General features: G+C 38.6%; 1 protein-coding gene across 6 annotated transcripts in view; it reads right to left on the bottom strand.

The window, feature by feature from the left end:
* Nucleotides 1-26,061, bottom strand: part of PIEZO2 (piezo type mechanosensitive ion channel component 2) — a 493,339-nt gene that overhangs the window by 139,312 nt on the left and 327,966 nt on the right. The gene's annotated exons all lie outside the window — the stretch shown is intronic.

The following is a 26,061-nucleotide window of genomic DNA, read 5'->3' as shown; positions in this document are numbered from 1 at the left end:
AAGAATAAACTCTACTAAATGCAAAAATCTTTTATTGGTTAAGTGAGTTTCATATCTTTCTACTGTTTCCATCTTTGTTTCATTTTTTATTTTTGAGATGGGGTCTCGCTCTGTCACCCACGCTGGAGTGCAGAGGCATGATCACAGCCTACTGCAGCCTCGACTGCCTGGGCTCACATGACCCTCCCACCCCGGCCTCCCAAGTCACTGCTAGCACAAGGAAATACCACCATATCCAACTATTTTTTTAAAAAATTACTTGTAGAGACAAGGTCTCTTTATGTTGCTCAGGCTGGTCTCGAATTCCTGAGCTCAAGTGATCCTCCCACCTTAGTTTCCAAAAGTACTGGGATTACGGGTGTGAATCATTGCGCCCAGCCTGTTTGCATCTTTTATATGTGAATTTCCTTTAATTTTTATCTTACATTCTTCAGTTATAGAATCTTCAAAGGCAACATGTCCTTCACTCTAAAATCTGTCAGTTCAAATGCTGTTTTCTATCACAATGCGAGTACAATGTTAGTGCATTGATGGACACAGATTTTAAAGTAAGCACAACAGAAATGAAACTAACTTTCTTCAGTTTTATCAGAAACAAATAAGTTATACCATAACTTGCTCTTATGAAATCTTTATTTTCTTAAGTCTCAGGCAGATTTTCTTTTTTGGAGTTAGCATTTGAAATAAAAATTTCCTGAGTAAAAAATGTTATGTCCCACTTAAAATGGTAGAACTTTCTGAAAGTGTTTCTATAGCCCTAGATTAACATGTATAAAGTACACAGAACTGAAAGCTATTTGATGTAAAATCAGACAAGTTAGAGAGTCTCTTGGGTTAATCTAAGTGGCAGCTCTTCCAGCTACTGAGTCCTTCTCCTTATTCCACACCTGGCACATATGCTAGAACCAACCTCATCAACTCTCAGTTAAAAATACTTGTTTTGTCTCTTACAGAAATTTAATTGTAATTTCCTGCAGCTGCTTGTAAAGCAAACTAAATGCCTCTAAAAGACTTCATATCATATAGACATTTCACAGCTTACCACTGATATCGTAACTAATGCCAAACTGATTTTGCACATTCCCATGCTAATACTGAAGAATCAGACTTAGATTTTGTTCTAGCAGTGTATAGACCTAAAAAAAATAAGTAGAAGCTGATGAATGGCAGATTGTTGTCTCCTACAAGAACTTTTTAAAAAATAGTGCTCTGCAAATACTATAAAACCAAAGATTTGTCTCCTTTTTTCCTTAAAAAAAAAAAAAAGAAACTAGATACTGTTGAAAGGATTCATATCCAACATGAGAAATTTGTACTTGAAGTTCACATCCTTTCTGGCACTGCAATTCTAGGATACTACACAGTATTCAGCAATTATTTCATTTACTCAACCTTTGTTTCCCAGGATTGCATCTTGACACTCACAGTACAAAGAAAAGTGATAACACTGCACCTGCTCTCCAGGAACTACTCTGTCTACACTAAGGCTGTGGTATGCTTGTGCAGAGCAAGGTGTCATAGAAACACTCCCCTTCAGTGGGTGGTGGGGATGGGTACTCCTCCTGACTGTTTTAAATATCTCCATAGAAATATCTCTTTGCTTGAGAAGATAAGATGACACAATTATAGAGCAGCATACCCCAATGTTACTGCTTATTTGGAAATAAAAAGATAAAGATGAAGCTTTTCTCTTCCATGCATTCAAATATCTTTTGTTTATCTTTGATCCTAGGCCCAGTTCTATTGATAATGTATACAAATGAATTTGGTAAGTTACTCAATGTCTTTGAGCATTCACTTTCTAATAAAATCTAATAACGTTGATAGGTGGGGTGAGAACGTAAGTATATGAAAAAGAAAGGACAGTTTTTAGAAGATCTTATGTTAAATACTTAAGAACTCACAGATTCTATTTCGCAAAAGATAGCTGAAGATAGGTCCCCAAGTGATTATTAGTTCCCAGTAGAGACACATCAGATCCTTGGGGCCCACACTCCCAATTTGGTACCTGGTCTGTCTGCACTGCTGTCTGTTTCATTGCCAGCATTCCTGTCCATAAGATATCCTCACTTCTCTTCTTGGACACTTATTATGCCAAGGGCAGTGTCCCTACCTCTAATTTCTCTTCCCTCCACATTGTAACGGCTTCCAGAGTTTCCTTGGGAAAGCTCAGGTTCTCCAACCCATCCTGCCCTTCCTACTTCCTCTTGTCCCACTTCTGGAGAAAAATCCTGAGTCCCAGAAAAGCATCCCTGAGGTCTTCAGCAACTTGATCTCCTTTTCTCCCAGACAAAAACTTTGGCTATAAACTTTGGCTATGCTAGACTATTTGGGGTTTTCCATAAAATTTCAATCTCTGCTCAAGCCTGTCATCCCAGCACTTTGGGAGGCCGAGGCGGGTGGATCACGAGGTCAACAGATCGAGACCAGCCTGGTCAACATGGTGAAGCCCCGTCTCTACTAAAAATACGAAAAATTGGCTGGGCATGGTGGCGTGTGCCTGTAATCTCAGCTACTCAGGAGGCTGAGGCAGGAGAATTGCCTGAACCCAGGAGGCGGAGGTTGCGGTGAGCCGAGATCGCGCCATTGTACTCCAGCCTGGGTAACAAGAGCGAAACTCCGTCTCAAAAAAAAAAAAAAAAAAAAATTCAATCCCTTTAGTATTGCTATTACTCATTTTACCAGGAGGCTTTTCAGTAGCTCTGACTTTTCTGGAATCATTAAATCAAGAATTAGAAGTGTATGTACCAAGTGAACTTTATTCACTTTTCGGCAATGAAGATCCAAGGAATAGAACAGGCAGAGCTTCACAGACTCTGATACCACCCAGCCCCCAACTCCAACTGCAATCCCATAATATATGCATATCACTGTATTCCTTCCAGATATCCTCAATTATTCCAAAATATTGCAGGGGTCACACAGGATAATAGCTGTTCAGGATGCATAATGACATTACATCCATGGCCTATCATCTGAACCTTCACGCTAATTTATGATAATTAAGTTTCGCTGTAAGTATTGGTTCTTCTTCATTCTTTCCTTCAAACCCAATATTCCTTATAGTTAATGTTAGCAGTACCCTGAAGCCAATTTCCCAGCACACTTCATTCACATTTCTCCTGCTATCTCTTGTTGTTGCTGGTTGTTAACATCCTTGGCATCATAAGTTCTAGCTCCAAAGTCACCATCTCCAGGAAATGTCTACGATTTCTCCTTCTTAGAATCAATTATCCCTGTGCCTTCAAAACAATGATATTCACAGACATAATTTGAATTTCTGCTATTGTTAGTTTACATGCTTGTTTCTGGAGTCACCAAAACAAGAATTAGAAGTGTATGTACCAGGTGAGCTTTACCCACTCCTTGGCAATGAAGATCCAGGGAATAGGACAGGCATTGATTTTAATGTCTTCCAAAAAGGGCATATGTCTTTTCATCTTGCCTCTATGGCTTAGGGTATGAAAGGCTTTAAAGGTAAGCTTTTGTTTTTTGGACGGAGTCTTCTTCTGTCACCAGGCTGGAGTACAGTGGTGCAATCTCAGCTCACTGCGACCTCGGATTCAGGTGATTCTCCTGCCTCAGTGTCCCACCTCCTGAGCAGCTAAGATTACAGGCATGCGCTACCTTGCCCAGCTAATTTTTGAATTTTTTTTTTTTTTTTTGAGATGGAGTTTCACTTTTGTTACCCAGGCTGGAGTGCAATAGCGCGATCTCGGCTCACCGCAACCTCTGTCTCCTGGGTTCAGGCAATTCTCCTGCCTCAGCCGCCTGAGTAGCTGGGATGGAACGCGCCACCATGCCCAGCTAATTTTTTGTATCTTTAGAAAAGACGTGGTTTCACCATTTTGACCAGGATGGTCTCAATCTCTTGACCTCGTGATGCACCCACCTCGGCCTCCGAAAGTGCTGGGATTACAGGCTTGAGCTACTGCGCCCGGCCGAATTTTTGTATTTTGAGTAGAGACAGGGTTTCACCATGTTGGCCAAGATGGTCTCCATCTCCTGACCTTGTGATCCACCTGCCTCAGCCTCTCAAAGTTAAAGGTAAACGTTTAAAATTAAATTAAATACACTAAGAATAAATAGGGGATCACCGTTTTGGTAGAAGCAGAGATTAAAGGATGGCAAAGTTCCTACTTTTTAAAAAAGAAAGAGAGGTAAGAAACTGTAGGTATACAAGCAAATTCTGGAATTTTCAGAGAAAAATCACTGCTGCTTGAATCTCAACATCCATGATTTTAGTGCTCCAGTTTAGGAAATAAGAACACGGAATAAGAGTGTAACAAAGGCAACAAAAATACACTTTAATTACCTGAAGCATATCTTAGCTCATACATAGCAGATAGTTATTTTTGTACTCCACTGGCTATTAACAAGATTTTGAACTTTACCTTCTGAATAAAGCAATAAGCAAATGTATATGGTTCAGAAATAACACTAGTGGTTTTAAACTGAGAATCCAGGTTTATAATGAAGAAACAATGAGACTCAAATATCCAATAGGAATAAAATATGAAGCAAGCCTGGATGAGTCCAAGATCCAACTGCGCTTTACTCAGATTATTATGCATAAAAATTAATTCCCTGCTTTGTTGTTCTCATTTATAAATGGAGTTAAACGTTGAGAACACACGGACACAAAAAAGGGAATAACAGGACACCAGGGCCTACTTCAGGGTGGACGGTGGGAGGAGGGTGAGGAAGGAAAAACTACTCATCGGGTACTATGCTCTTCACCCAGCTGATGAAATCATCTGTACACCAAACCCCTGCAACACGCAATTTATCTGTATAACAAACCTGCACGTGTACCCCTGAAACTATAATAAAAGTTTAAAAAGGATTCATTCCATGCTTTGTGATGAAAGAGGACATCGCGGCAACAGGAAGTGTCGCTCATCTCAGCGTTGTGCTGACTCTTCCGCTGGGGCCTGGCGGACAGCGATTCTTTCATCTTTATAGCTGTTCCTCCACTCCTCAGGGAGCACTTATTTGCATTTTTTTCTCTGCCTCCAAAGCACTCAGAACATCTGACAACATGTGATGATTATGAATTGGCAGGGCACTTGTTTCTGCTCGCACATGTTGGCAGATTCATAAAACCTCCACCTGTTTTCAGGTGCACTCCAGACCACATCTGCTCTGTCTGTAGTAATACAGGATCCCAGCCATTTGCAAGAAATACGTAATTCTGAAAATAACAGCACACTTTAAAAAATGTTAATTTGAGGCAAACTACACTAACATAAAATCGATCATTTTAAACTTTGTGTTTTATTTTTGAGACGGAGTCTTGCTCTGTAGTCCAGGCTGGAGTGCAGTGGCAGGATCTCGGCTCACTGAGACCTCCACCTCCCAAGTGCAAGTGATTCTCCTGCCTCAGCCTCCCAAGTGGCTGGCATTACAGGCACCTGCCACCAAAATTTTGTGTAGAGATGGGGTTTCACCATGTTGGCCAGGTTGGTCTGGATATCCTGACCTCGTGATTCACCTGCTTGGCCTCCCAAAGTGCTGGGATTACAGGCGTGAGAGAACACGCCTGGCTCATTTTAAACATTTTAAAGAACATAGTTCAGTGATATTAATATCACTCATATTGCTGTGCAACCAATCTCAGAACTTTTCCATCTTTCAAAACTAAAATTCTGTACACATTAAATTAAAACTCCCTATTCCCTTCTCCCAGACCCTGGAAACCACCATTGTACTTCCTTTATTTACGAATTTGACTACCTGGTACCTTATATTAATGGAACCATCCAAAATTTGTCTTTTGTGACTATCTTACTTTACATTAGCATGATGACCTCAAAGTTCATTCATGTTGTAGCATGTGTCAGAATTTCCTTCCACTTTAAGGCTGAATAATAGTCCATTATGTATACACTGTATATACATATACATACATATATACATTATACCCTATGTATATATCCCATTTGTTTATTCATCTGTTGATGGTCACTTTCACCTTCTGACTGTTGTGTATAACACTGTTAAGAACATGGGTATACAAATATCTCTCTTCAAGACTGTGTTTTCAATTCTTTTTGATAGATAGCCATAAGTGAAATTGTTGGATCATATAGTCATTCTATTTTTAATAGAGGAACTGCTGATATTGTTTGAGGAACTGGTATACCATTTTCCATAGGTGCTGCACCATTTTACATTCCCACCAGCAGTGCACAAAGCCTCCAGTTTCCCTATAGCCTTACCAACTCTTGTTATTTTATGCTTTTGAGAGTCGCTATCCTAATAGGTGTGAGGTAAATAATGTATCTCAGAGAGACGATGTGAAGATTAGAAATGATAGGCATGCGACTTTTGAATATGCTTTTCATCACATGTCAACTTAGAATTGCGGAAATGGGGTTTGAAGATTTCCTATATACAATTGTTTTGGATTATAAGCCACCGGGTCACTAGATTTCTTATTGAGAAACAAACAAAGAAGGAGAGCAGTCTTCTGGGGGTACATTACAGTCATAATCTAAACATTTACACACAACTTCTGAATATTAAATATAAGGCCAATGAAATGATACCAAATTATCCATTTATTAAGGCTAGATACACGGCACTAGCATAGAAAAAGGCAGAGTGTAAAAAATGTATAAGGCACAATCTATCTTGTTCATAAAAAACTTACACACCGTAGTTTTACACAGTGTAAGACAATTTGATTATGACATTCTAAAGTTCTTCCATAGCTGTGTTTTATTTTTTCATGTTTTAAGATTGAACAAGACAGAAACATTCTTCAAAATAGTAGGACTTTACAATGTTCCTATGAAGTTTGTTACCTGAATTAAATGCTTTCCTCCATAGCCTATTCTGATTACAACATAAGCTGAGTAAAGTATATAATGTTTTTCTATTTTTTTGAGTTGTGTCTCTGTCCCTTGGAAAACATACAAATAAATAGACGAAATCAACAAGGGGGTAGAAATCACAAAGTATACCCTTTAAGAAGTAGTCATACTTCACGTTCCTCGCCATCTCTGTTCTGCCAAAATACTATTAGATTAGATATAATACATTTCTTGAAATACTTTGATTACTACTCCATGTTGACCTTCAATGATGTTGAATTCAGTATGACTTTAAAAGGAATTGAGGGGAAGGTGGTTTACCCAAGAAAACAATAAGTTAATTTGTAGCCCATTTCATGGCAGGTGAAAGAAACTGAACAAACTCTATCTGTACCCTTGAATGTGTCTTGAATATACTCTTGTGTATACCCAATATTTTCCTGGGAATTCTGGGTAGGGAGGTATCAAAATGATTTACTCTAGATGAATGCTTGCACAGAGAAAGCCTTGAATAGCCATTTGTGTTGATTTGAAAATGGAGAATCAACAGTAACACAGGAATGTTAACAGAAAAGGAATGGAAAGAATAAGGACTAAATACTGAGAATTAGTTAAATTACTAAAAATTGTAGCTCATCTGTACCCCTTATTTAACTCAATGAGTTTGATGGAGGACAGTAAATAACATATATGTTTGGAATTTTCATTTACATACAATTCTATGTGCATATTAGTCTCAAAATATTTGTTTAGAGTAGCCTCATGGGTGTCTCCCAATCATTTGGCTTTACATCAATGCATCACTTTTCTTAACTATTCTTCTGCTGCTAAAGAATAGAGAAAAGGGTTACCATTTCATAGTCTCATTTTCAGAATGTATGACTGAATTATTGGCCTCATTTTAATGGAAATAGGAATAAAAAGACATTGTTATTGAAATCATTGAAAAACATGTCTTAAAGTAAGTCTAATGGCCGTTTTAAAAAATCTATGTTGTTAGTGGCTAATAATTTTCTGTTACTCTTTAACTTAGTAAGTATATACATCCCCCCCAAAATAATATGGAAATGTTCTGTTTAATCATCATAACAAAAACTCTGAGAACTGCATTTAAGCACATCTTGACTCTTTCCAGAAACGAGTTAATGAAATTAATAATAAAAAGGTATAGTGATTTCTACTGGAATAATTACATGGGAATTTAACCATGGATTTGGATAAAACTGGAGGGATTTGTATGATATACAGTTAAATATTTATAAATGGCAGGTTGTTTTTGGATGAAAAGGCAATCTTTAAAAATGTTAAGTAGAACCAATTCTAAAAATATAAATTTTCTCTTTCATTATTTTAATAAATGACTATTTAAAAGTAAAAAAAATTAAAGATTTTAGATTTCAGTTACCAGTCAAAGAATGATGCTGAGGATGTAATCATTACCAGTGTATTCCAAAAAGCTATGAAGGATGTGAAACTCCTGTTTCTTTGATCAGATTTTCATACTGACTGCTCTATCAATGTTTAACATGTCACTTAACAAAAAGTCTTAAGATGAGCAGTTCCAGGTTAGTAATTCAGTGCACAGTCACACAGATATTTTCTCAATGTTGTTCTCAGTGCATTGTCAGTGTCCATCTCCGTGCTCGTTCTCTGATGGTCACAAGAAACTGCTGCAGCTTCTGATGTGAAGATATATCACCTTCACCAAACTTCATACAGAGGTAGAGGAAAGGTGAATCTCATTTCAACAGCTTTTAAATTGTACAGCTAAGTTTCTACCTGAAATAATTTTCCTTAAGTCTGAAGAGCATCCTTTAACATTTGTGTAGTGCAGGTTTGCTTGTACAAAATTCTTTCTTGTCTAACGTTTTTTTCCCTTTGACAAGCAACTTGAATTATTATTTTATCCTATTGCTTTTTGACTGGCATCCATTTCTGGTGAGAAGAGTGGGATAATTCTCACCACTGTTCCCCTGCGCATAATGTGTCTTTTCATTTGGCTGTTTTAAACATTTTTTCTTTCACGGGTATTCAAAATTTTAATTATATTGTGCTTTTGTCAGACTTTCTTTTTGTTTGTTTAGATTGGAGTTTGTTAAACTTCTTGGACCTGGGGATTTATATTTTTCATCAAATTTGGAAATCATTTGAATGTTATTTCTTAATATACTTTTGTCTATGCTCACATCTTTTTTCCAATTACACTTGTGTTAAACCTCTTGAAGCTGTATTATAGGTTAAGTGGTTTGGATTTTTTTCTTCCTCAATTTCTTTTCTTCTTGTGCTTTGATTTGGGTAGGATTTATCATCCTATCTTCAAGTTCATCCATCTTTTCTTCTGTGGTATTTAATTTGCTCTTAAGCTCATTCAGTAGATTTTTTATTTCAGCTATGGTATTTTTTGTAGCTCCTCAGTTTTGTTTGTTCTTTTTGTCCATCAGTTCTCTTTTATAAATTCCGTTTCTGTTCTTATTATGTCCATTTTATTTAGTCTTGAAAATATTTTAAAAAGCTGTTTTAAAGAGGTTTCACTTGTAGTTCAATTTTCATTGGTTAAATTATCTCTTGCTTTTTCATATGTCTAAAAATTTTCCACTGGAGGCTGAGAAATGCTATTTCTACATTATTGAGTGTCTGGATTTGTAACCAGCTAATATATTAAAATGAATAATTATATCTTACCTCATTTTCTCTCTTTTACCTCATTTCAGATACAACCTGGAAAACTTCCAGGAACCAGAAAATATGATTCACATATCCCCCCACCACCTTGTTCATCAGAGATTCTACCCACAGACCAGTCTGCGCCCTCCCTGTCTCTCACCATTTACAACATGTGAACACATACCCTCTTTCATCTTCTTTCACACTTTCGTCTTTCTTGAATTCTTAACAAAGAATCTCAGGAAAATTTCTTTTTTTTTTTACTTTCTTGTTATATTATTTGTAAATTTAAAAGTGATTCAAGTCATTGATTACAAACGCAATAGTGCTAGTATAAATTTGTGTCAGAGAAAATCAAAATTACACATTTTGTGATGAAAATAGATTTACTAACAAGTTTATCACCTTCTAAAATGTGTTTCTCAGGCTATGAGACCCATTAAATTTTGCTATTCTTGTGTCCTAAATCATTTGTAAATGTAACAAAAAATAATTAGTAGAAAATGATCACATGCCTGCACGTGACATCACCACAATGTCACACTGCTATGTAAGTTTCAAGTGCTTTCTCTCAATTTCTGCATTTAACTTATTGAAAACCCATTTCAAACAATTCATAGACTGCCACTTGGGATAGCAGTGATTTAGAGTATTAAGTCAGAATATTGTCAATACTCTCTCGCTAATGGCTTACCCATCCCTAACTAACCTTTTCTACAGCTTTATATTGGAAATAAGTAGCTGGAACTTTTCCTCCTAATAAAATGAATATTCTTAAAATTACCATTATAATCAATGATAGTAATTAAAATTCCCTTTTCCAGGGTAGTGATGTCTAAAATTACTTTTGAGAAAACACTGAAACAAACTTCCTGTTATTTCTTAGGGGGCCTGACAGCTACTTGGAGAAGCTCCCTGATTAGGAATGTAGGTGCACCAGACCACTGGTTCCTTCCTGCTAAGTCCGGGCCCTGGAAAGCATGGAGGGAACCAGGCCAGTGTCTGTTGGCCTCCAATTAGCCTAGTGGAATCAGCTTTCATAAATCGGGAAGGAGTGAACCTGTGGACTAAACAATGGGACAGCAGGAGGCAGCTCACCACACTTCCTGTTAGATATTATCAATGCTTCTCTTTGCAATTTTGGATTTAGTGTGTGTGGGTTGGGGTGCACTAAGCAGCTAATGAACGTCTACTTGCCAGGTTTCTAGATGGGAGTACAAACCAAAAGAAATAAAGGCTGCTACCTGTAATTAAACTAGGTTTCATAAATTAAACCTGGAAATTAACATTTATATCTAACCCAGAAAAATGAGCAGCTCAACAAACCTTTGGAGCTCAGCTAGATTGAAGTCTGTGAAGTTCTTAGATATTATAGAGGTTGCTATTTTAAAACAAATAGACTATCTCTAAATACTAAGATGATTTGAAATGATATAACTTTTTCTCTCATGATTCAGAAAGTGTTCAAGATATTTTTTGACCTTAGAGCTATTGCCAGGAACATCAATTCCATCATGAGGTACCGAACAGGTAGAGGTAGAGAGCTTGATATCATTTGCACCGGCTTGCTGAAATATCTAGGTTCTCTTTCTAGACAGAAAATATTCTTTTTATTTATGTCTTAGCATTTTGTTTTTTTATTAAGAATAATTGATTTGAGTTTTCAGATTGTTTAGTTTTGCAAAGATAGGAAATTTTCTGTTACTTCCTTATTTTATATTTTGGAGATTACGTCTAACAAAAACAACATGCTGCTTCTCTTTTATTCCCTTCACAGCTATGATGACTTAAATTGTCCACTCAACAATGGGAACATTTAAGAGAATCACTACATATAACCCTGAATTTTTTCTCACACATCCTGTTAATGGCCCTAAAGTGCCATCTGTTATCTAGAACCGGTGAAAAATAAAAGAATTGAAGTTGTGCATCATTTTGGCAAATGCTCAAAAGAACAATTTTTTCATTCAAGCATCCTCAAATATACTTAGTTTTCATTCTCAAATATGGCCTTCCTTAAACTGAAACAACCCAATTCGAAAAGAACAGAGTATGTGAAGAAAAAAAGGGAGGGGAGGGTTAAACGTAATTGCAAAACAAGTGCAGAAACAAGCAACATAAAGTCAATCTTTGAAATACCAGAAGGAAAAAGAATCCCCCAATAATTTGCCAACAACACAAGAGACTTACATGTATCGTGAATGGCTTTCCATTTTTTAATTGAATATAATTATAGGACTTATAAAACATACACATAGAGACCGATTGCTCAGATGAAGCAGGTATTCGCATTCCACCACAGTTCATTCTGGCAGCACACTTAAGAAAAAGAAACCAAAACTTCATGGCATAGCTAAAGCATTGCCTATAGTTCATTTGCTCCTCCTCTTTCTTCTTCAAACCTTATGCTGAGATTAGTGTGTATCATTCCCATGAATATTTAACGCACTTTTTCTACATATGTATGTACCTGTAAATAATGCATACAGTTGTTTATGAATTTAACCATATATATTTTATATATTTATGCACATATATAATATAGTTCATTTTAACTTCTGGGTAGTATTTCATTGCATAAATAAACCATAGACTACTCTTGGAATCCAGGGCCAGAGAATAATTTACAAGAGCAGCAAGATACACATCTCCATAATCTGTGGGTGGAAAATGTATGTAAAATAAAGGCAACATGAAGGTGACATGAACGCCTCAATATCTGCAGAGACTTGTTTTCCCATCTGCAGCTCTCTCTGCTGGAGTTTTGCAAAACTTCTTCAGGTTTGACGTTTTATTTAGATATAAACAAGTTATTGCATATACGCTTTCATGTATATTTAAGGATATGTATTGGCCATGAACAGTAATACTGCAAAGCTAATAAAATTTTAAATGAACATGACAGGGAAATTTAGATTTAGATTTCTAGATAATTTATGACATATGCGTATTATGAAATATTATGCATTCATTTAAAATCATAAAAAATCCACTTATCTATATATCCATATCTATATTTGACATAAAACAAGCTCCAAGATATATTTCAAGTATTTTTTAAATTTTAGAACAATTTGAAATTTACAGACAAGTTGAAAATATACTACGGAGAATTCTCTATACCCATTTTCCTCGATTGTTAAATCTTATATTAGTATGGTACATTTGTCACAACTAACAAACCAAACTGATAAATGATTTTAAACTAAAGTCCATATTTCATTGAAATCTTAGTTTTCACCTAATGTCTTTCTTTCTTCCTTCCCTCCCTCCTTCCCTCCTTCCCTTCCCTTCCTTCCTTCCTTTTCTTTCTCTCTCTCTTTCCTTCCTTCCTTTCTTTCTTTCTTTCTTTCTTTCTTTCTTTCTTTCTTTCTTTCTTTCTTTCCTTTCTCTCTCTTTCTTTCTCTCTCTCTCTCTTTCTCTCTCTTGCCCCGTCACCCAGGCTGGAACACAGTGGCGTGATCTCGGCTCACTGCCACCTCCTCCTCCCAGGTTCAAGTGATTCTCCTGCCTCAGCCTCCCAAGCAGCTGGGAATACAGGAACCTACCACTATGACTCAGTAATTTTTTAATTTTTTGTAATGATGGGGTTTCACCATGTTGGCCGGTCTGGTCTTGAACTCCTGACCTCAGGTGATCCACCCACCTCAGCCTCTCAAAGTGCTGGGATTACAGGTGTGAGCCACTGCACCCAACCTCCACTTTCTATACTGTATACTTTGGAAGAAAGTCACTATGCACAAGAATTCTTCCAGATGAGACAGAATTGCCTCTTATCTCCTATTTATTTATTCCATCATTAACTTATATCAGTATAAACTCACAGTATGTGTTTCATACCCGAGGTTTTATTTCAGTATGACTTTATTTATTCTGTTCCTTAAATTATTCCATCTTTGATCATCACCCCGACCAAACTCTAGTGTCAGCCATTTCTCCAAGAAGCCCTTTTATTAGAGAATGGCATTTAGAAACCAAGATGTGGGCACTAGCTATGCTCACTGCTGCTGCTCCTCATTGCTTCTAGGTATGCTTAGCTGAAAGAGTAAGAAAATATGTGTGCACATACACAAATCTAGAAATATTTATCTATATCACCATCTGTATTTATATTAAATATGAGCTCATAATGATGACTCCAAATCTAACCTGTTATCATATTGTTCTAGCCTGCCCTTGTTGCTTATCTGTAACCTCCCTCTCAAACAGGAAGAAACCTGCCTCATCTGCCAACTATTTAATTATTTATTCCCTCTATACGTGTATAGTGATTTCAAAATTGAAAACGTACTCCTATAGAAACTTTAATCCACTAAAGCACAGTGCTTATATGCAGTTCCTCTTGTCTTTAGTCATACAGTCACCACTCATTTCCAGTTACCTAAGTCAGCACCTTTCTTCCAACTTCCTTCAGTGAAATAACATACATTTTTAATATGCTTAGATTTTTATCTTGTCCTGGTTTACATTCCATTCTGAGATCTTCCAACCTCTGACTGGTTGGTTTTTTAATTTGCAGACACTAAGGCATTCTCTGTATGCTATAAAGTACAATGGGTTTTGACAAACATATAGTGTTGCTATTCACCACTGCACTGTCATACAGAATAATGTCACCACCCTAATATATTTCCGTGCTTCACCTGTTCAACCTTTCACCACTTCTCTCCCTAAACTTCTGTCAACCTCAGAACTGTTTACCAGCTCTTTATTCTTTCTTTTTTTTTTTTTTTTTGAGACGAAGTTTCGCTCTTGTTACCCAGGCTAGAGTGCAATGGTGCGATCTCCACTCACCACAACTTCCGCCTCCTGGGTTCAAGCAATTCTCCTGCCTCAGCCTCCCAAGTAGCTGGGACTACAGGTGCGCGCCACAATGCCCAGCTAATTTTTGTATTTTTAGTAGAGACGGGGTTTCACCATGTTGACCAGGATGGTCTCGATCTGTTGACCTCCTGATCCACCCGCCTCGGCCTCCCAAAGTGCTGGGATTATAGGCGTGAGCCGCCGCGCTTGGCCCCATCTCTTTATTCTTTTCCAAAAAGCCATACAAATAGAATCATACAGATGTAGCCTTCACAGATTAGATTTTTCACTTAGCAATACCCATTTAAGATTCATCCTCTCAACCTCACTCTAGGAACAAGTTATAGGAGGAAGGCTTTCAATTTTTATGCTCCTTATTTTATTCTGAAATATTTAGTTTTTTTTTCCAATGAGTATGCATTACCACTATAATTTTAAAGATTCTTTTTAAAAAATATGCCATTTTCGCTCTTTCCTGTCTTGCAGGATGGCCGGTGAAAAAGTTGAGAAGCTGGGTACTAAAGAGAAGGAACCTGAAGCCAAGAAGGCTGATGCTGGTTGCAAAGTGAAAAAGGGTAACCTGAAGGCTAAAAAGCCCAAGAAGGGGAAGCTCCATTGCAGTTGAAATCCTGTCCTTGTCAGAGGAATTGGCAGGTATTCCCGATCTGCCATGTATTCCAGAAAGTCCATGTACAAGAGGAAGTACTCAGCGGCTAAATCCAAGGTTGAAAAGAAAAAGGAGAAGGTTCTTACAACTGTTACAAAACCAGTTTGTGGTGACAAAAACAGCATACCCCAGTGGTTAACTTTGCAAAATGCCTAGGTATTATCCTACTGAAGATGTGCCTTGAAAGCTGTTGAGCCATGGCAAAAAAAAACCCTTCAGTCAGCAAGTGAGAAAACTGTGAGCCAGCATTACCCCCCCCAGGACCATTCTGATCATCCTCACTGGACGACACAGGGTCAAGAGGGTGGTTTTCCTGAAGCAGCTGGCTAGTGGTTTGTTACTTGTGACTAGACCTCTGGTCCTCAAGCGAGTTCCTCTACAAAGAACACACCAGAAATTTGTCATTGCCACCTCAACCAAAATTGATATCAGCAATGTAAAAATCCCAAAACATCTTACTGATGTTTACTTCAAGAGGAAGCAGCTGCAGAAGCCCAGACACCAGGAAGGTGAGATCTTCGACACAGAAAAAGAGAAATACGAGATTACAGAGCAGCACAAGATTGATCAGAAAGCTGTGGGCTCACAAATTTTACCGAAAATCAAAGCTATTCCTCAGCTCCAGAGATACCTGTGATCTGTGTTTGCCCTGACAAATGAAATTTATCCTCACAAGTTGGTGTTCTAGATATCTTAAGAACCTAATTAAATAACTGATTACCTTTAAAAAAATGCCATTTCTTCCACCTTTGTTTTCCTTCTATGTTCACATTCTTGTATATTTCTGTTTTCATTTCTATAGTAACTACAAATATTTTGATTAAAATTACAAAACAGAACTCTTTTTAAATCATACATTTTACCCATGTTTAATATTTACAAGTCAGAACCAACCCAATTTTCTTGCTTAGACCAACAATTGCCTCCTTTTTTTCTCTCTCTCTCTGCTCCCCCTGGCTTTATTTCTATTGTATCATCTTGTCTCCTGAAGCTTAACTGGTATTAGACAGTCAACAGACAACTCACAAGGCTAACAAAGATAGCTTTCAAAAGAACTGCTCTGAGAATTACCAGCTGGGATTCCATCTCAAGAAAAGGGCATGAACCACTGGCATCAGCTTTCCATCATTTCAACTACAGATTTTGCAGCAATTACAGATAAAGACAACTACAACCTTGAACAAGATCACAGCCACATAGTCTCCTCTTCTCTCTACCTGTCCTGCTCCAGTACTACTTCAGCTTAGAGAACTAGCTTATGCTAAGGGGCATCTTGATATGTAGCTGTTGAATAAAGCCTTTAACTTTTATTTTACTATTTTTTTCTTCAATGACATCTAATGGAAAATTAATTTATGGTAAGAATCAGTCCTGTGCAAAACATAAAAAAGTAAACTATTAAATCTCATGGGCAAAAGTCACCCCAGGTACTAGGTTGATGGAGATTTTATAAGCAAAAGATGAATAAATGTATAAACTTTTGCTACCACAATGCAAACTTAGCATTGAATAAACCTAGACAAACTCTAAATAGCATGATGGCTTTTTTTTTTTAACAGTAAAAGTAATCCTATAGGTAGTCCTAAGTTTCACCTAGCCTCAAAGTTCAATAGTTTGAGATAGGATGTTGAAGTATCATTTGATACAAACTTTTCGTATCTTCTTAAAAGCTTGTTAATAATGGAAAATCTCCCCAAGTCTAACAATTTAAAGTTGTTAGAATTTAGATGCCCACTAATTAACTTGGACATCAGACAATAAACCTCTTCAGAATGAGAAATGGAGCTACTGCCCTGAAGAAATTCCTATTTTAACAAAATGGTTGGGGATTCTGTGCATTTTAACAGCTTCTTCATTAACGGATTCACATTTCCCTCCATTGTTTCCTAAATGACCCTGGAAAAACTGAAAGTAGAAGGTAAAATATACATAAAGGTATGAGTTCTAGGTGGATCATTGAATTATTGCAAAATGTGTGAAATATTGGTGCCCACAGAGGGTCTGAAACTGCAAATATTGGTTCTTCTCAAACCAAATCTTTATGCCATTAATAGCACCATGCAGGTGGTAATACTGGTCATATGTTCAGAGAAACGCTACTGTCTGAAGTGTAAGCATCTGTAAGGGCATGAAAGTCTTATAATATATTTCCTTCCTTTACTAGCTAAGACCCAGAGCTCCATCTCATCCCATCAGTTCCAAGCTGCTGCATCCTCAGTGTCTGGTGGATGCTTCTTGATAATTGCATGAGTTCAATATATGCTGAGATTAACAACAGAGAGAGCAGAGCTTTGCTGCTGGTTCATGCCGCTGCTTCCTCTAGGAGGCCTGCCCTCAGCATGTCACGTCTTCATTGGGCTCTCTCCTCTCAACCATTCAGTCCCTACTTAATTCAAGTGGTAGGCATTCCCTTACATTTTAATGATTTTTTAAATGACTTTTCACCTAAGTTCCTTCACATGCCTTATCTCATTAAATTGATATTAATTTAAAACTTCTGTATATAGAGAACTCATCTTCTCAGTGATCCCTGAAGTTCTCTAAAATACAAGTTTAATAACATGTTTATTTGCATCACACAGAGTATTTAACTCAGTGTTTTTCAAAGTAGGTCGTTTTGGGATCACCTGGAGAAGCTATTAAAATACTGTACCAAAAACCCTAAAGAACACTTGGTGTAGAAGGAATATACCTCAACACAACAAAAGTCATATATGATAGACCCACAGATAGTATCATACTTAATGAGGAAAGACTGAAAGCCTTTCCTCTAAGATCTGGAACAAGACAAGTATGCCCACAGTCACACTGTCATTCAAGATGGTACTGGAAGTCCCAGCTAGCTAATCAGGCAAGATAAAGAAATAAAACGCATCCAATTTGAAAAGGGAAACGCCAAATTGTTCTTATTTGCAGATTATATGATCTTATAATTGAGAAAACCTAAAGACCCCACCAAAAAACTATTAGAACTGACAAACAATTTCAATAAACTTACAGGATACAAAAATCAACATACAAAAATCAGTAGAATTTCCATATGCCAACAGCAAACAATCTGAAAAAGAAAGCATGAAAGTAATCCATTTACCAGAGTTACAAACAAAATAAAATAACTAGGAATTAACCAAAGAAGTGAAAGATCTCTGCAATGAAAACTATAACACTGGTGAAAAACTTGATGCAATAAAATGAAAAGTTATTCTATATTCAGGAATTAAAAGGATCAATATTGTTAAAATATTCTTACTGCCTAAAGCAATCAACAGATTCAATGCAATCCATATCAAAATGCTAATGACATTCTTCACAGAATCTATTTCTGTGAAGAAATAAATTTCAAATTTATATGAAATCACAAAAGACCCAGAATAGGCACAGTCATCCTGGGCAAAAAGTACGAAACTGGAGAAATCACATTACCTCACTTTAAATTAAACTACTGAGCTCTAGTAACCAGAACAGTATGATATTGGCATAAAAACAGACACATAGACCAATGGAACAGAATAGAGAACCCAGAAATACATCTACAGTGAACTCACTTTTGATAAAGGTGCTAAGAACATACATTGGAGAAAGGACAGTCTCTTCAATAAATGGTCTGGGAAAACTGTATATCCATATGCAGAAGATTGACACTAGACCCCTATCTTTCACCATGCACAAAAATAAATCAAAATGAATTAAAGACTTAAAGCCCTCAAACTGTGAAACTACTACAAGAAAACATTCGGAAAAATCTCCAGGACACTGGTCTGGGCAAAGATTTCTTGTGTAATACCCCACAAGCACAGGCAGCCAACACATCCCAGCACCATTTATTGAAGAGAATGTCCTTTAGGGGTCCCCTTTTATGCTTCTGGTTGCAGATGAATAAAACTAGACCTGTATTTTTCCCCATTTATAAATATCAAATTAAAATGGATTAAAGACTCAAGTCTAAGACCTCAAGCTATGAAATTACTAAAAAAAGAAAAATTGGGAAAATTCTTTGGGACATTAGTCTGGGGAAAGATTTCTTGAGTAATACCCCACAGCCCAGGTAACCAAAGCAAAAATGAGCAAATGGAATTACATCAGATTGAAAAGCTTCTGAACAGCAAAGTAAACAATCAACAAAGTAAAGAGACAACCCACAGAATGGGAGAAAATATTTGCAGACCATTGATCTGACAAGGAATTAATAACCAGCCTACATAAAATGTTCAAATAACTCAATAGAAAAAAAAATCTAATAATCTGGTTAAAAATTGGGCCAAGATATGAATAGACATGTGTCAAAAGAAGACATACAAATGTCAAACAGGCATATGAAAAGGTGCTTAGCATAACTGATCACCAGAGAAATGCAAATCAAAACTGCAATGAGATATTATCTCACCCCAGTTAAAGTGGCTTTTATCTAAACACAGGCAATAAAAAATACTAGCAAGGATGTGGAGAAAAGGGACCTCTCATACACTGTTGATGGGAATGTCAATTAGTATAACCACTATGGGAAACTGTATGGAGTTTCCTCAAAAACACTAAACTAGAGCTACCATACAATAGGAAATCAGTATATGGAAGAGATATCTGAACTCTCGTGTTTACTGCACCACTATTCACAGTAGTCAAGATTTGGAAGCAACCTAAGTGTCCATCAACAGGTGAATGGATAAATAAAATGTGGCACGTACACACAATGGTATGATTCAGCCGTTAAAAAAGAATGAGATCCTATCATTTGCAGCAACATGGATGGAACTGGAGATCATCATGTTAAGTGAAATAAACCAGTCACAGAAAGACAACCTTTGCACATTCTCACTCACATGTGGGAGCTAAAATTTTTAAAATCTGACTTATGGAGATGGAGAGTAGAATGATGGTTACCAGACGCCAGGGTGGGTAGTGGGGTGGTGGAGATATTAATGAATGAATAAAATCTAGTAGTTGATGGCACAACAGGGTGACTATAGTCAACAATAATTTATTGTACATTTTAAAATAACTACAAGAGTAGATTGAAATGTTTGTAACACAAAGAAATGATCCTTTGTGTTACATGTGTGACACAAATGTAACACAAAGACATGATAATGCTCATCTGTGTTAATGATCCATGATTGAAGTGATGGATACCCATTTACCCTGATGTGATTATTATGAATACCCTTAATGCCTGAATTAAAATATCTCATGTACCCCATACATATATACACCTACTATGTACCCTCAAAAATTAAAAATGAAAAAAAAATTTTAATGCCATTTCACGGCCCAGCTCTAGGTATTTTGTGTTCCTAAGTCTGGGTGATGTACAGGGGTGAGCATTTTTCAAACGTCCCTCTGGTCCCTAACCTCCGTGATTCTCAGGTTACCATAGCTTGCAAACCACTGATTAGCTCAGTGTTCTTTCCAAAGCAACGCTGAATAGATACAAATTAAACAGAGATGGAGGCCAAGCTTGGTGGCTCACAACTGTAATCACAGCACTTTGAGAGCCTGAGGTGGGCAGATCACCTGAGACCAGGAGTTCAAGACCAGCCTGGCCAACATGGTGAAACCCTGTCTCTGCTAAAAATAAAAAATTAGCCAGGCATGGTGGCAGGCACCTGTAATTCCAGCTACTTGGGAGGCTGAGGCAGGAGAACTGCTTGAACCTGGGAAGCGGAGGTTGCAGTGAGCCAAGATAGTGCCACTGCACTCCAGCCTGGGTGACAGAGGAAGACCCTGTCTCAAAAAACAAAACAAAAAAACAGAGTTGGAAACACTCTCATCAGACTTATAACATTTCTAATTGCTCATTAGAATTGTGGGAAGGGGGTATATATATGAAGGGAAGGGCTACCACATGTAGACAAGCTATAATGTGGGTATTTTATTCATTTGATTGAGGCTCACGTAGAGCATCTGCTACCCACATGAGATGTGGTTACCATTATTACGCTAAGATGAGAAACAAAGATACTCATGCACACAGAGGTTAAGTAATTTACTCAATGCCCACAGTGCCTAGTAAGTAGCTGAGCAACACTTGGATAGAGACCCAATCGGTCCTGTGGTGATGGGAAGGGTGTTTTGTTTACTTTAGTAAGAACGGAGAGGAGATGCTTAATGACAGCACTTGTTCAATGACGGAACAAAAAGCAGGAAGGAACTACCTGGGAGGATGTACCCTCCCAGGTAGTTCCTTCCTGCTTTTTGTTCCCTCTGCAGGAGACACACGGTAGCTCCACCTGCCCAGGGTTTTGTGATATGAAGTGCTTCTTCCTGTGATTTCCTTGTTAAAATGCCAATTCTCAGACCTGGGCCCTGGACATTCTTGGTTCCCAAGTCAGGTGGGGCCCAGGGGTAAGCATTTTTTTGATCAGCACCTCAGGTAATTTCTGTCTTCACCATAGTTTGAAAAACACTTGTGGGTGGGTTCCTAGTCTGGAGCAGTCCACATTTCCACCCCCTGCCTGCCCTCCATGGGGTGCATACTCCTCACACAGCTGCTCCCATGAGCCCACTGCAGGATCCTGGAGGCTCTGAGGGATGCTAACTAAAGGCATTTCTCCAAAACAAGCCTTGCTGGCAGCTGTTGGCAGACATGCCTGTGACAGAAATCTCAGCCCCAGAAGAGACAAATGTGGCTTTGCCTGGCAGAGAGGCAGCAACACCCAAGGAACAGTGGCAGGATGTGGCAGTCACAAACGTGGCACAAGCAGCATGGCTGAGTGCTCAGAGAACAGAAAGAAGCCCAGGGTAACAGGCGCCCAGGTGTGTCAGTGACAGCACAGAGATGAAACACAGTTTCACATATTTTTCCCGTGTTCTCTTTCCTCTGGTACTTCGGAGCCCACTGTGACACCTGCAGCCTCACCCTTTCCTGTTGGAATTACATGGAGCTCTTCTAAAGCACCGCTATTGGGCCCTGCCCCAGAGTCCCTGGAATCTCCTGTGGTGGGGCTGAAGGTGGCAGAACATACAGAAAGCTCACTCCCCATGGGTTCTTATTTCTGTTAGAGTTCAGAATAACCCATCTGTGCCTACAGTTACTACAAGGATGAGAGATTCTACAGCCCAAACTGCACCCGAACCATGCAAGCTGTGAGGACCTCGCCTCGCAGAGGCTTCCAGAGGCAGGACAGTTTCAATCTGTGTCGACCCTCCGGCTTCAACCAAGCCCTCAGCTTCTCAGATCTCTCTGGAGAGATACTTTCTTCTTCCTCCTCAGCTTTGGATCAAACATGTATTTGTTCCTCAGTTTGAAAACTCAAGACTTCTTACAAAAATGCATCTGCAAATCCTTTGTTTGGAAAACGCATTAGGCTGCCCTTTCCCTGAAGCCAAGGTTGCCCTTGTGAATGCAGGCTTGGCCCTGAACCACAGTCCTCCTAATTCTTGTCTTTGTTGTTTTTTATGGACCTCAAAACCTTTCTGTGCAGACGGAGAGCAGAATAGGGGAAGAATTTAGAATGTGGTCTTCAGAATTTGAGTTTTAAACATTTTTTATTTTTATTTATTTATTTATTTTTGAGGTGAAGTTTCACTCTTGTTGCCCAGGCTGGAGTGCAATGGCATGATATCAGCTCACTGCAACTTCCACCTCTTGGGTTCAAGTGATTCTCCTGCCTCAGCCTCCAGAATAGCTGAGATTTCAGGCATGCACCACCACCCCCGGCTAATTCTGTATTTTTAGTAGAGACAGGGTATCTCCATGTTGATCAGGCCAGTCTTGAACTCCCAACCTCAGGTGATCCATCCACCTTGGCCTCCCAAAGTGCTGGGATTACAAGCATGAGTCACCATGCCCAGCTGAGTTTTAAACATTTTAAGCTAATTTCTATTATTATTTTTTATGGGTAGGTGTATATGGGACACAGGAGATGTTTTGATACAGACATGCAATGCGTAAGAATCATATCAGGGTAACTGGGGTGTCCATCACCTACAGCGTTGATCACTTCCTTGTGTTAGAAACATTCCATTTTCACTCTCTCAGTTATTTTTAAATATACAAGACATTATTGTTGACTGTACTCACTCTGTTGTGCTGTCAAATACTTAAAGAGTCATGTGACTTGAGGCAAATCATTTATCTACAACTCAACTTTCCTGTCTTTAGAATGGGCATAATAAAATAGACCACATCTTATGGGTTATTGGGAAGATTAAATGAATTAGCTAGCATCTGACAATACTAAGTGCTCAATACACCTTACTATTTGTAAATATGATATGATCACTATCAGCCTAGCCCCACTCTGTGATGCGGGTGCTGGCTTTCCCCTTCCTCCCTCATCATAGAGTCACAGAGTCTTCTTGGGAAGAATGCAACAGAATGTGACATGTGATTGAATCCCTGTTGGGTGCCAGGCACTTGACCTCCACAGCCTGTTTTAACACCTCCCTGATTTCATGAGGTAAGTATCATGCAAACAACTGCAGGGTGAAGAAGCCAAAGCCCAGGAGACTGGATCAGAGAGGAAGCCCGGCCTGCCTGAACTCCAAAGCCCCTTCCCTTTCCATGAAACCAGACTTCCTGGAAAAGGCAGGGGGCCTGGGTGCCTGGAACACCAGCCTCAGAAAGACTCTTTTTTAAGTTTCTTCCCTGCTGGCTTGCACAAGAAACTCCAGTGCCCTTTTCCCACACCTGCCTCCATCACTCTCACTATCACAAGGGCATGATCATAAGCTCTTGTTTGGTTTGTGTCTTCCAAAATTCTTAGGTTGAAGCCAAATTCCCAATGTGAGGGAATTTGAGGGATGAGTAGGTCAGCAGGGGGAAGCCCTCATGAAAGGGAGTTGTGCCCTTATGAAAGGGACCCAAGCAGCTCTCTCACCTCTCTATCATGTGAGGACACATCTAGAAGGTACTATCTGTGAACCAGGAAGAGGGCCCTCACCAGGCACTGACTCTGTTTGCACCTTGATCTTGGACTCTCCAGCCTCCAGACGTGTGAGAAATAAATGTTTGTTGTGTAAGCCCCAGCCTACGGTATATTATTGTAGCAGCCCAAATGGTCTCTGCAGCTCTCCTAGGTTAAAGGCCTCTTCAATAACCTCATTTTGTTTTCTTTGATAAGGAGGTGGAAGTCACAGGATGAAAAAGAGACATTCCAAATTTAGAATACTGAACAACAAGCCACAGAAGAGTGTTTGTTGTCAAACATAAAACAGATCTTTCTATAAAGATGGAGAAACTTTCCGATATCTTTCCTCTATTTTTCCGGCGTTCTTTACACCATCATTTCATTAATATATGCACATAATTGTATATTGGCAAAATTCCTGGGACCAAACTTAGCTACACAGTAGAACTCCTAACCAAGTTCATTTTTTGTTTGTTTGTTTTTTGAGATGGAGTCTTGCTCTGTCACGCAGGCTGGAGTGTAGTGGCCTGATCTCGGCTCACTGCAGCCTCTGCCTCCGGGGTTCCAAAGATTCTCCTGCCTCAGCCTCCCAGGTAGCTGGGATCACAGGCACGTGCCACCACACCTGGCTAATTTTTGTATTTTTAGTAGAAATGGGGTTTAACCATGTTGGTCAGGCTGGTCTTGAACTCCTAATCTCAGGTGATCCACCTGCCTTGGCCTCCCAAAGTGCTAGGATTACAGGTGTGAGTCCTGGCCTGAGTTCTTACATTGATCATTCAAATTCCGAGTAATTTGTATTGAAACCCAACTCTGACTAGCAGTACTTTAGCAAATGTTCGATTACAAAGATCAGATGAAAGTTTTTATATTAATGTCCTTTGTGAAAAAAGGTTTGTTAACTTTGACAGTGTAATATCAGTGTCAGAAACTAATGTTAACAGGTCCAAATTTAAGCCTATGCTGCTTATGCTTTTATTTTCCTCCTGTGACTTAATGAACAGTTTGTGATAATTCCCCCAGGTACTGGATTACATTAACAAAGTACCACAAAATGGAATAAAATTACTCTCGACACAGTTACTCTCCAGGATCACTCCCTTCATCTCCAAATTTAAAAGTTGGTAGTTATATCAACTCTTCCCCTGTGACTGATGATTCCTGGAATTTATAATACTGACTCTCAATAGTGGGTAGACTCCCATCTAAGAAAACAATCCCATCCCAAGCTTATTGGCTCACTTATTTTAAGACTTGTGGATCTATTTCAAATCATGAATTTTTTTTTTTTTTTTTTTGAGACGGAGTTTCGCTCTTGTTACCCAGGCTGGAGTGCAATGGCGCAATCTCGGCTCACCGCAACCTCCGCCTCCTGGGTTCAGGCAATTCTCCTGCCTCAGCCTCCCGAGTAGCTGGGATTACAGGCACGCGCCACCGTGCCCAGCTAATTTTTTTGTATTTTTAATAGAGACGGGGTTTCACCATGTTGACCAGGATTGTCTCGATCTCTTGACCTCATGATCCACCCGTCTCGGCCTCCCAAAGTGCTGGGATTACAGGCTTGAGCTACCACGCCCGGCCTCAAATCATGAATATTTTTGAGACGAAAAAAATGTTAGCAATTGTTGACCTCTCCCTTTCCACTCCTGTCTCCTCCCCGTCTCTACCCAATACCTCCCCGCTCTGCTAGCCCAGCTGTAACTTGCTCAAGGTCACTTACTATATTGAGAAAAAGAGCTACAACTAGAAACCGGATCACTTGGAACTGTTTGTTGTGAATCTATTGTTAATTCCACTACTTTGTTGCTAATTACTAGATTAAGGTAATGAGGTATACGATGCATATAAAGTCACACCACAGGCCATGTCCCATAATAGTTGCTCAGGAAATTCTGGCTACTACTGTATCATTATTATGATAACGTATATCATAAACTTGGCTAATGCCCAGGTCAGAGCTTAATACCATATTGATGGCATTGGCAAACAAGTGTCCTCCTTCAGGTGGAATAGAACCTCCTCAATCCCTCTCAGGGTGAGCTGGGTCTCTTAAGGGGAGGTAATATCTGGCACAGGTTGGGAGGATTTGGGGAGGTGGTTGAGAGCATGTACAGAATTTACAACATTGTTTTATGTTCCACTATTAATATTAGGCTCTTCACCAAGAAAAATATATTTCTCTCATCTTGGTAATCTGATCAAAGAAAGGGGAAGGATCACTGAGGATCCTCACAATTGTGGCTTGGTTTCAGCAAAACATACA

The sequence above is a fragment of the Callithrix jacchus genome, chromosome 13 (genome assembly GCF_049354715.1).
Source record: "Callithrix jacchus isolate 240 chromosome 13, calJac240_pri, whole genome shotgun sequence".
NCBI classification, from domain to species: Eukaryota; Metazoa; Chordata; class Mammalia; order Primates; family Cebidae; genus Callithrix; species Callithrix jacchus.
Note: the sequence above shows the minus strand (reverse complement) of the source record. Positions and strands in the feature narration are given on the sequence as shown.